This window comes from Sapajus apella, unplaced genomic scaffold (assembly GCF_009761245.1).
Source record: "Sapajus apella isolate SASKATOON/1434 unplaced genomic scaffold, GSC_monkey_1.0 scaffold42, whole genome shotgun sequence".
NCBI classification, from domain to species: domain Eukaryota; kingdom Metazoa; phylum Chordata; class Mammalia; order Primates; family Cebidae; genus Sapajus; species Sapajus apella.
The window spans coordinates 15,780,396-15,792,252 of record NW_022436982.1 but is presented as its reverse complement, the minus strand read 5'-3'; positions in this window follow the sequence as shown (position 1 = coordinate 15,792,252).

The following is an 11,857-nucleotide window of genomic DNA, read 5'->3' as shown; positions in this document are numbered from 1 at the left end:
TGTGTGTGTGTGTGTGTGTGTGTGTGTGTGTGTGTGTGTGTGTGTGTGTGTTTGGTTTATTTATTCATTTTAAAATGTCTCACCTTTTCCTTTTTATCAATTCAAGCTGAAAACTTGGCCTAAAACTCCTTCGGAAAAGAATCACCAACTATTTTGATCTTTGATCTTTAACTTTCTGAGATTCTAAGCTCAAAGGTAGATGCATTTTTCCGACTTCTGATTTTTTTTTTCCACACTTTGGGAACTCAATACACATGAGTAAATAGATGAATTCTGAAAAGCAGCCTCCTTTACCGTTCACAACTACAAAACTCCTATTCTGCACACAAATGCTGATACTGGCACACATATGACATTTATTTCCTATAGGCATTTCTGCCCTGACTTTGCCTCTCATTCTGTTAGCAGACAGTTTGTCTCTGGTCTGTTTAGCCAATTAAAAAGAGCAGGATCCGCACCTGTCTCAGTTGCTGATGGGTTACAACGTTCAAGCACAGTGCCTGGCAAGGAGTAGGCGTTAGGAATATGTGGATTGAATGAATGGTTGCTAGGGAGTATGGTGGCGTCTTAATTTTATGCTGGGCTCATCCCAACGCGCGCACGTGGGAACTTCACAAAAGTTATTTCACTAGCGCGGCGCTGAATCCCCTTATCCTACAGAGTTTACTGAAGTGGGGCCAGTTCTCCGCCCCTTTTAACTTCACTGCCAAGGCTGGAGAGAGGTGGAGTGGCCTGGAAGACAGTTGGAAGGAGGGTGGGAGATCTGCTTTCTTATAAAGATGCTTTGGGAGACTGGCTCTGTAGCGCCAAATTTTCAGGAAGAAATGAGCCTGAGTCCCAAAGGAAAGGAAAAAAAAAAAAAAAAAAAAAGCCCTGCAGCTGAGCTCAATGTTTATCTTCTGTTAAAGAGATAGCCTGAAAGCCTCCGTGTACTGAGAGCGTGTTCCAAACCAGAGAAGGGGGCGCCCTAGTTTGCCCCCAGCAACCCATTAGTATAGGAAGACAACCAGCGAAGTCAGCCTCACTGAACCCACTTCTGGGGCTCCCTGTGGCCGACGCGGGCTTCGGGTTCACGTCGTCCCTTCCCAGCTGTCGTGGGTTCCCGCCACTCCCGAGCTCAGCTCTTTCTTCCAGACCCACGTTAGGAAACAAATCAACTCCATGGGAAAAGCTCCATGAGCGCCCAGAGGACAGGTCCCCACGGAGAATCAGGTCATAACAATTTGTTTTGTCCCATTACGTGAGGTTGTTAGTTTCTTAATCATTGCTCCCTCCCGACACGCACAAAATCGTCCCCAGCCCCTGGAGGGTCCTGCGGGGCTCTCAGTGCAGCAACAGCACTGGGAGCTCCGAGCTCCAGGGAAAGCGCGCAGGGAATGCCTCCTTGTACTCGTTCCTGGGAAAGCGCCAGCGTCCAGAGAGAGCGTTTCCTTTTCCGAGGGCCGGCAGGGTGGCATTCCAAACCCGAGAAAGGTGGGCAGTGCGCAATCCTCCCTTTAAAAAAGAATAAATAAATAGAAGCCAGTGCGCAGCCCCGCTCGGGTTTCCCGAAGCGCGCACCGCTGTCGCTGCCGGGGCGGCTGGGTGTCTGCGCTCCCCGCCTCCGCTGGGCTGACACGGGAGGGAGGAGCAGGAGCTGGAGGGGGTGTTGCGGGTGGGGGGAGCGCGAGCCATCCCGAGCCAAGACAAGCAGCACATTCACAAATAACGCCCCCACCCCCAGCGCACGCGCTCCCATTCAAAGCTGCCCCGCTCCGTGGCCGCACCACCGCTCCAAAGCCGCGCCGCCAGCCCCAGCGCAGCACTGCCTCGAGGGGCGCACGCCGGAGCCCGCCTGCCGGCCGCCGCAGACGCCAAGCCACGGCAGTCGGCGCAGGAGGCGGCCACCTCTTCCAGGGAGGGGTCTCGCCCGAGACTCCCCTTGGTCCCCGCCATGGGGACCATGGCACGGCTGGAGGCGCCCCAGCACCCCGGGTTCCTGGCCCGCTTCCTCGGTGGCACCTGGTGCCTGCTCTACATCGCCGGACAGGTAGGGCAGCCTGTGCGTCTTGCGTCCCTCCCGGGGACTCTGCTTCCAGCCTGAGCTACAGCGAAAATCGCTACAGTGTGGGGCGCGCTGTCTTCCGCGAAGGTCCATCCTGGGGCTGCGCCACCGCCCAAGCTGGGGACAGGTGGCTCGGGGTTGGGGCTTAGGCGTGCTCTGGCGGGGTCGATCCTTGCGTTTAGCCTCGGCCCAGCCTCCTGGGACCCTGCCCCGGCTTTTCTCCCTTGCCCGTGTCTTGCTTCCAACTAGGCAGAGCCGGGGTGAGAAGGCGGCGCCTGAGCTGGGGGAGCGGTCCTCTGCAGCCGTCCACGACCCCCCACAGTTTCCGACAGTCCTTTGCGGAGCCCCCTCTCTAGCTCCAGGCTGAGGCTTGGGCGGCGCCGGGGAGGCTAGGGTGCTGGGACACTCCTCCTCACTTCCGCCTTTCTGAGGACCTGGTGAACTTCTGACACCGTCACCCTAGGGCCGCCGGCAGCCGAGTGTCGGGGGCATAGCGATGTAAGGTGTGCGGACGTCAGACCAGGTGGGCTCCCTGGTGTCTCTGCGGTCTAGAGGTGGCTCTGGCGGGCGGGTGCCCGAGGACTAGCCCAGACCACACCCCCTCCGAATGCTCCCAGGACCTTCTCCAGGGCCAGACGGGGTGTAGGAACTGGGGAGTTCTCCCAAGTGGGAGGTTCAGGCCCCGAGGCGGCGCGGAAGGGCCCTAAAAGAGGGTGCCTGATTAATTCAGTTTGCCTGGTAGTGGTTTATTATACCAAGACTTGGAGGAGGAAGCTGCTTAGGGAAGAGGGCAGGGGTCAAGGGTCGAGTCAAACTCAGGATTCCTGCGGTTTTCACGCTTTCCAGAGTCAGTCAGCTTTTGATTAAAACCCACTATTTAGGCAGTTTGTACATAATTTAGCCTCCATAGATTTGCCTTTCATAGGATTACTTGGGTAATTCTGGGAAAATACCCAAATACTCTTGGCTGGAATTATCGCCAGATAGCCTCCCTTTCCTCTGGATTGCTTATGGAGACTTGTCCAAATAGGGGGATTTCCTTCCCTTGCTTTTTCTTAATGTTTCGAAACTTGTTCTCAGATCTCTATTTTAATGGTCATTTCGATTGCAGTGGTACACTTCTAGAGGCTGAGAGAGGACCCGGAGTATCGTCGCAGAAGGGCTGGGAGGAGCAGGGATTACTCTCATCAGTAGTAGAAATTTTCCGCAGGGAACACCTGCTTAGATTGGAATATGACAAACAGTTGGAAAAGTTTCTGTTAATTCTCAGCAAGTTGTATTCCCACCATGCTTTGTTCCATGGCAGGACTTCCCAGCCATGGCTGCACAGTAGGATTACCTAGGGAGCTCTAGAAACTTCCTGTGCTAGGGCCACACCCCAGCTGAATTACATCACAATCCTGGTGGGAGAGGGGAGGCTGCGACATCAGAACTTCTCAAGCTCTTGGGTAAGTCTGCTGTGCAGCTGGGTTGAAAACCAGTGTGCAAAAATGACCTGCCTTAATGTGCTTTTTTTTTTTTTTTCTTTTTTGAGACGGAGTTTCGCTCTTGTTTCCCAGGCTGGAGTGCAGTGGCGTCATCTCCGCTCACTGCAACCTCTGCTTCCTGGTTTCAAGCAATTCTCCTGCCTCAGCCTCCTGAGTAGCTTGGGATTACAGGCGTCTGCCATTATGCCCAGGTACTTTTTTGTATTTTTAGTAGAGACGGGGTTTCACCATGTTGGCCAGGCTGGCCTTGAACTCCTGACCTCAGGTGATCCACGCCCCCTCCTCCTTCCAAAGTGCTGGGATTACAGGTGTGAGCCACCGGGTCCGGCCAATGTGACTTTTTATAGAATCATGGCCTCAGAAGTAAACTCGAAGAAAGTAAAGGCGGCCTGAGACAGAGATCTGGGAGTCTTGGCAGGTAGCTTCCAGTCCCAGCACTGTCCCTAAGCACGGTACCCTTATGGTGGAGACCCTTACCTTCCACTTCCTCATCTATTAAGTGAGGGTGTTGGCCCGCTTTTTGGCAGGCACTGCCAGCTCTACCACCACCAGGCAGGTTGACATCTGAACCAAATTAAGACATCTTCCATCTTATTTTTAAGTACCTGCAGGGTTAGAAATTCTGCCTTATCTTTGAGATTTTGCTGCAGTGTTCATATTTGGATCCAACAAAGATGCTAAAAAGGAGCTTGTAGTTTCTTAGATTTTCAGTATTTTTTAAAAATGCTTTCCCACTGCCTGTTCAAACACACTTCAAGTCATGAGGTGCTTTCTCGGCATTCATGACAAACTGATTTTTCCTAACATTACACACCTGTTCTTTCTTGCGCCGCTTCTCAACCATTTCTTCTGGATGCGGATGATAACAGCAGATTTGAGTCTTGTATGTTGCAAGTGGCTTACTGTTTAATTCCAAATGGATATTTCTCATTCCACCAATTCAGAGCTGCTATCCACATGTGAGGAGCCTGATGAAACTTGTCTGGGAAAGAACAGAAAAGAGTTTAAAGTGGTAGATTGGCTCATTATTCTGGTAAATGCAAAATGCCTTTGAGAGTTAACTTGGTCAGGTGTTTGTCAGAGTAGCTGTTTAATGTCTTCACTTTTTTTTTTTTTTAAACCATATAGGCATTGTATCTAACCAACAAACAGGTCAGAAATTTGAGGATACTTAATATCAAATCAAGAAGAAATCATTCTATGATCAATAGCCAGTGCCAGATGATTTGAACATTAAATGGAATTTATATACGCTTTAAGTTCTTTTTGAATCAAAACGCTCAATACATGAAGGCATAATTATCAGACCTCTCATAGAGATTGTAGCCATAGTAAAAGGAGACTGTGCAATCAAGAGCTTCTGCTACCCAAATGAAATTATGTATGAGCTATATTCTCCAAATAGTCCAAAGAACAATGCAAATAAAAATTATTTGGAAATACAAAGATTTCTTTCTTCTCACTGAATTTCTGCTTTTAGGGGTTATTTTCCTCTTTCTGTTCTGACTGAATTACCCTTCTTACAAGATTCTTTTCTTTCCTTGCAACTTAAAGGCAACTCACTTCTTAGGTTCTGATGAAACTGATTATTTTACTGATTAATTTCATTTCATAAGCTGAACTCAGTGTGATCCTATTACCTTAATTGCTCCCAGGTAAGGAAATGCATAATCAACTCATTATTGTAATCAGTAGATATTATCAATTACTTAATGATTTCTACAACCTGACTGTAGCAATTCACTGTAAAACAAATGAGGCTGGTCAAGAGGATGTGTTGCTAGAGCGGCACAAATCCGTTACTGTTGCTTAAAAATGTTACTTGCTGGCAATTCATGTCCTTTTGGTGGTATATCAGTGGTAGCTCATTCAAACAGAAAGGTTGAATATTTCCATGTACAATGTTATTCTAAATGGTATTCTTCTTAGGAATTCAGTAATAAAATAAATAGTTCCTGGTTGGCTGGAAAGAATTTGTGCCTTTATGGGCACCTCATTTTCAACTAAAATTCTTGAAGATGACTTGCGTCTTTTGTTATCCTCCTGTATGTTCTTGCTGATGTTTTTATTTATTTTCATTTTTACCGTAATAACTTGGCATGGTTAAAAATGCTACTAAGGATTTTTGTTTTGTGTTGAGGTATAATTGGCATATGGTATACTGCACATGTCTAAAGTATACAATTTGATAAGTTTTGACATATATATATATTCATGACACCATCACCCTAAAGTTTCCTCATCACCCTTTAAAATGTCTTCCTCCCTCCTGTCCTTGAATCCAGCATCACCAGGCAAATAATGAATACGAGGCAAACATTACCAAGCAAATACTTTGCTACTATGAAATAGTTGGAATTTTCTAGAATTTTATGTAAATAATACAACCCCTCCTCCTTTAACCAAAAGGAGACTTTTGGCATTTTTCACTCAGCATAATTATTTTGAGATTATTCCTGTTATACCATGTGTCAGTATCTCACTGCTTTTTATTCCTGAGTAGTATTGCATTGTATGGATAGACTACAGTTTGTTGTCTGTCAGCATTCACCTATTGATGGACAGTGTGTTTGTTTCCAGGTTTTGGCTATTACAAATAAAGTTGCTGCAAACATTTATGTACAAGTCTTTGTATGAACAAATGGTCTTATTTGTGTTAGGTAAATACCTAGGAGTGGAATCGCTGAATAATATAGTAGGTATACATTTAACTTTTAAGAAACTTAGTTTCTCAAAATGTTGTAGCTTTTTCTCAGTAGCAGCGTGAGAGTTCCAGTTCCTCTGCATCCTTGCCAATACCTGCTGTGGTCTTTTCTTTTAATAATTCAAACAGGTATAGTCATAGCTTGTTCTGGGTTTTTAATTTGCAATTCTCTAATGACTAATGATATTGAGCATGTTTTCATACCTTTATTTAGAATACATGTATCTTCTTTGGTAAAATTTCTATTCAAATATTTAGCCCATTATTGGATTGTTAGTTTTCTTATTGAGTTTGGAGAATTACACATTCTGGCTATGATTTTTTTTTTTTTTTTTGACAGTCTTGCTCTGTTGTCCTGGCTGGAGTGCAGTGGCATGATCTCAGCTCACTGCAACCCCCACCTTCTGGGTTCAAACCGTTCTCGTGTCTCAGCCTCCCACAAAGCAGAGATTACAGGTGTGTGCCACCATGCCCAACTAATTTTTTTTTTTTTTGAGATGGAGTTTCGCTCTTGTTACCCAGGCTGGAGTGCAATGGCGCGATCTCGGCTCACCGCAACCTCCGCCTCCGAGATGGGTTTTGCCATGTTGGCCAGGCTGGTCTGGAACTCCTGGCCTCAAGTGGCCTGATGCCTCAGCCTCTCAAAGTACTGGGATTACAGGCTTTAGCCACTGCCAAGCTGCTAGGAATCTCTTATCAGATGTGTGATTTGCAAATATTTTCTTCCAGTCTGTGGCTTGTCATTTTCTTAACAGTGTCCTTTGCTTGGCAGAAGCTTTTAATTTTGATGAAGTTGAGTTTATCAAATTGTTTCTTGGACAATTGTGATTTTGCTCGTCTCTAATAAATATTTGCCTAACCCCCAAATACAGAGGTTTTCTTCCAGAAGTTTTATAGTTTTAGCTTTTTACATTTAGTCTCTTCCATTCTGAGTTAATTTTTGCATATGGTACAGGGTAGGGATCGAAGTTAATTTTTTGTCCTATGGGCATACAATTGTTTTTGCATGACTTTTTGAAAAGACTATCCTTTCTCCACTGAATGGTCTTTGTACTTCAAATCAGTTGTCCATACATGTGTAGATCTATTTTTGGATTCTCTGTTCTAATCTTCTGACATATATGTTTACTGCTATGGTAATAGCACACTTTGAGTGATACAGCTTTATAGAAAGTCTTGAGGAATAACACTCATTCCTCCAATTTTGTTCTTCATATTTCAAGGATGTTGATTTGGCTATCCTGTTTGAATTTTAGAATCAGTTTGCCAATTAAAAGATGTGTGCAGGGATTTGATTAGGAGTGTTTTAATCTAAGGATATGTTTTGAGAGAATTATTTTACTAATAGTTTCATGACTCATGGACCTGTAAACCTCTCTAGGTCTTCTAAGCAATATTTGGTACAATATTTTATTGTACAAGTCTTACATATTTTTGTCAGATGTATTAATATTTCATATGTTCTGCTATTTTAAGTGATATTTAAAAAAATTCAGTTTCCAACTTTTTTGTTAGTATATGAAGACACCATTCTATATATTGTTTATATATTGTTCTTATTTTCTGCAACTTTATTTACCTCATTAGTTGTAGTTGCTATGTACAACAATATGTAGTGTATTCTATCACATTTTCCACATAAACAATTGTCTTGTGAAAATACAGACAGTTCTTTAAGGTCTTTATGTCTTTTATGACCTTTTTCCTGTGTGATGACACTACCTTTGAACCCCCAGTACAAGGTTGAATAGAAGGGGTATGAACAGATAGATATCCTTGTCTTGTTCATCATTAAGTATGCTGTTAAGTGTAGGCTTTTTTGTACATGCTCTTTACTTCTGAGGAAATAGCTTTTATTCTTCATTTGCTGAGATTTTTTTAATCGGAAGTGGATTTTGTTTATGCATCTAATTATCATAAGATTTTTTCCTTTTTAGTTTCAGATAGTGAATTACCTTCACTGATTTTTGAATGTTCAACCTACCTTGCATTCCTGGGATAAACCCAAATTGATCATAATATCCTTTTTATATATTGTTGGATTCAATTTACTAAATTTTGTTTAGAATTTTTACAACTATGTCCATGAGATGTTCTGTAGTTTCCTTTGTTTGAAATAGCTTTGGTTTTGGTATCAGGGTAATAACGGCTTCATAGAGTAAATCAGAAAATATTCCCTCATTTTCAACTTTCTGGAAGAGTCTGTATATGAGTTCTTCCTTAAATATTTAAGAATTCACCAGTGAAGCCACCTGGACCTAAAGTTTACTTTGTCGAAGGCTTTTTAGTTACAAATTTAATTTCTTGAATAGATACAGGGCTGTTCATGTTATTGATTTCATCTTGAGTTAGCTTTGATAGTTTGTCTTTCACAAGTTTGTCAGTTTCATCTAAGTTTTTGAATTCATTGGTGTAAAGTGGTTCATAGTGCTCCCTCATGTTATTTAATATTATTAGGCTATGTAGTTATATTACCTGTGTCATTCACGATGTTGGTTATTTATTCTTTCTTTTTCCCTCATCCATCTGTTTCATAGCTTATCAGTTTTATCTATCTTCTCAAAGAAGCAGCTTTTGGTTTCATGAATTTTTCTTTATTGTTTTCGTTCTCTATTTCACTCATTTCCTCTCTTTATTATTTTTCCTTCTAGTCTGTGTTTTATTTGGTCTTATTTTTCTAGTTTGTAAGGCGTTTGCTGAAGTCATTAATATATATATTTTGTATTCTCAAAAACAAAAATTTAATGATATAAATATTCCCTAAGTGGTCCTTTAGTGGAATATCATAAATTTCTAAGTGTATTTTCTTGTTTTTTTTCAGTGCATAGTACTTTCTCATAACCTTTTAGTTCTTCTTTGACCCATGGGTATTTAGAAATGGTTATTTAGTTTCTAAATATTTGTGGATTCTCTGGGTATCTTTGCATTACAGATTTCTAGTGTATTTCCAATGTGATTAGATGATACACTTTATATCACTTGAATCCTTTTAAAGTTATTGACACTTGTTTTGCAGACCAGAATGATGGTCTATTTTATTAATTGTTTTGTGTACACCTGAAAAGAATTAAACTTTCTACAAATTTATGCCTCCATTTTTTTCCTGATCAGTTTGGCTATTGTTAGATAGAATGTTCTTTAAATGTCAATTAGGTCAAATTGGTTGATACCATTGCTCAAATCTTCCATATACTTACCGATTTTCTGTATAGTTATTTTATCAATTATTGAGAAAGGGATATTCACATCTCTATATATCACTGTAGACCTGTCTATTTCTCTTGCAGTTCTGTTAGTTTTGCTTTATTTATTTTGGATCTCTGCTATTTGGTACATAAATGTTTAGGATTATTATGTTACCTTGGTGAGTTGACTCCTTTATTATGATTAAATGACCTTCTCTATTCCTGTAAAGGTCTGTGCTCTAAAATCTACTTTACCTTTGGCTATATTAATATTAGATAACCATTTCTAATTTGAGATTTTTCAAATACAATAGTTACCTCCATAGTTCTTTAATGTAAATTAAAATTGTATTTTTATTTACAAAAATACAATTTATGCATTTAAAGTGTACCATTCAATGGTTTTTTATTACATTCACAGATACATTAAACCATCATCACAGTTGCTTTTTGCAACATTTTTGTGAACTCAAAGAAATCCTGTACCCTTTATATCACCACATTTCTTGCCTCCCACCCTAGCCTAAGCAACCACTAATTTACCTTCTTAATAGACTTCCATGTTCTAGATTTTCATATCAGTGAAATGATATAATATGTGGACTTTTGTGACTGTCTGATTTCACTTAACATAATGTTTTTCAAGTTTATCCAGGTTGTAGCATATATCAGTACTTCATTCCTTTCTGTGGCTGAATATTATTCCATTGTATGAATATACCACATTTTGTTTATTTGTTCATCTATTTGTGGGTATTTGGATTTTTCCCACCTTTTAGCAATTATGAGGAATGCTGCTATAACATTTATGTACAAGTTTTTGGTTGGACAAATGTTTTCATTTCTCTTGGGTATATACCTGGGAGTGGAATTCCTGGCTTAAATAGTATACTATGTTTAATCATTTGAGAAACTGCCAGAATGTTTTCCAAACTTGCTGCACCATGATACATTCCCACCAGCAGTGTGTGAATGTTCTAATTTTTCTACATCATCACTATTACTTGTTAGTATCTTACTTTTTGATTGTAGCCATCCTAGTGAATATGAAGTGATACCTCATTGTGATTTTTGTTTGCATTTCTCTGATGACTAGTGATATTGAGCATCTTTTCCTTTTTACTTACGTTTTGTTAGAGTTAACAGTTGCCTTGACTGGAAGGAAAGTGTTTAATTTATGTAACTGTTACTCTTTTCCTCCATTGCTACCATATACTTATCACATGCCTGTGAATAATTTTTCCAAATGCAAAGGCACAGTACCAGAGTCAGTTCCTGTGTCCTGCTAGCGTTCCTCCCGTCACACCTCTCCGTTGTCTTTAGGTCTGATTGCTTTCTGCATAGCCACTCTCATAGCTGTCATACTGAGACTTCTTTTGCTTCTTTTATTCTGTTGAATTAGCCAATTTCATAGATTCCACAACCTCCATAAAGGAAAATGTGTATGAAAGTAAAAATGTCTAAACTACTCTAGTGTGTAGAAAGCTATTCTACTCTCCTAACTGTTGCTTATTTTGCATGACATACACCCCTAGGTTGAAAATAGTTTTCTACTCCTCTTCCCTCAAGTTTTGGTGGCATCTGTGCATTCTCTTTTGACATCTCATGTTGCTATTGAGGAATCCAGTGCCATTTTATCTAGTTCTTGTGTTTTTGGCCTGCTTTTTTTGGTCTCTGGAAACTTCTAGAATGTTCATTTTATATCTAGTACTCTACACCAGGGTTGGCAAACTTAGAGATACAGTAAATGTTTTAGGCTTTGTGGGCTCTACTGTCTTTGTCCTAACTACTCAACTCTGCCTTTGTAGCATGAAAGAAGCCTAGACAGTTGTAAACAAATGATCATGGCTGTGTTATAATAAATTATTTACAAAAACATGCAAGAGGTCAGATTTGGCCCAGGGGTCACTGTTTGCAGACCACTGTGCTAAAGTTTCATGTCATACTTTCTAAAGGATTTTCTCAATTTTATTTTCAACAGAGTTAATAATATTAACGTAGATTTCCAATCAATAGTCCTAGCTGTAGACAAACTTCACCCATCTCCCTCTCCTTTCCACAGCACCGGGTGCCTCCAAGTCTGAAGCCCCTCAGGCCACATGGTCTGGCTTCTCCTCTTTATCTCTCTCTGCCGGCACAATTCTGTTAAGTCAGTTACAATTCCTCCACCAGCCAGTTTTCCATATTCCAAAAAAATTTATTGGCATCTTTTGCCTGTTGTTGTCTCCTTTCCAGTTCTCTTGTCATCTTTATTTATTTACTGTTATTTTAGCAGACGTTTGGGAGAGAATGAAGAAAATATGGTGTTCAATCTGCCATGTTAACAGGAAGTTAGCACTATTTGCATTCTTTTATTTTTCTATCTTGACCCAACTCCCAATCTTGTTATAACTCATCCTGGTTATAAGGCACACTTTTCGGAGACTTTTTATTTCCT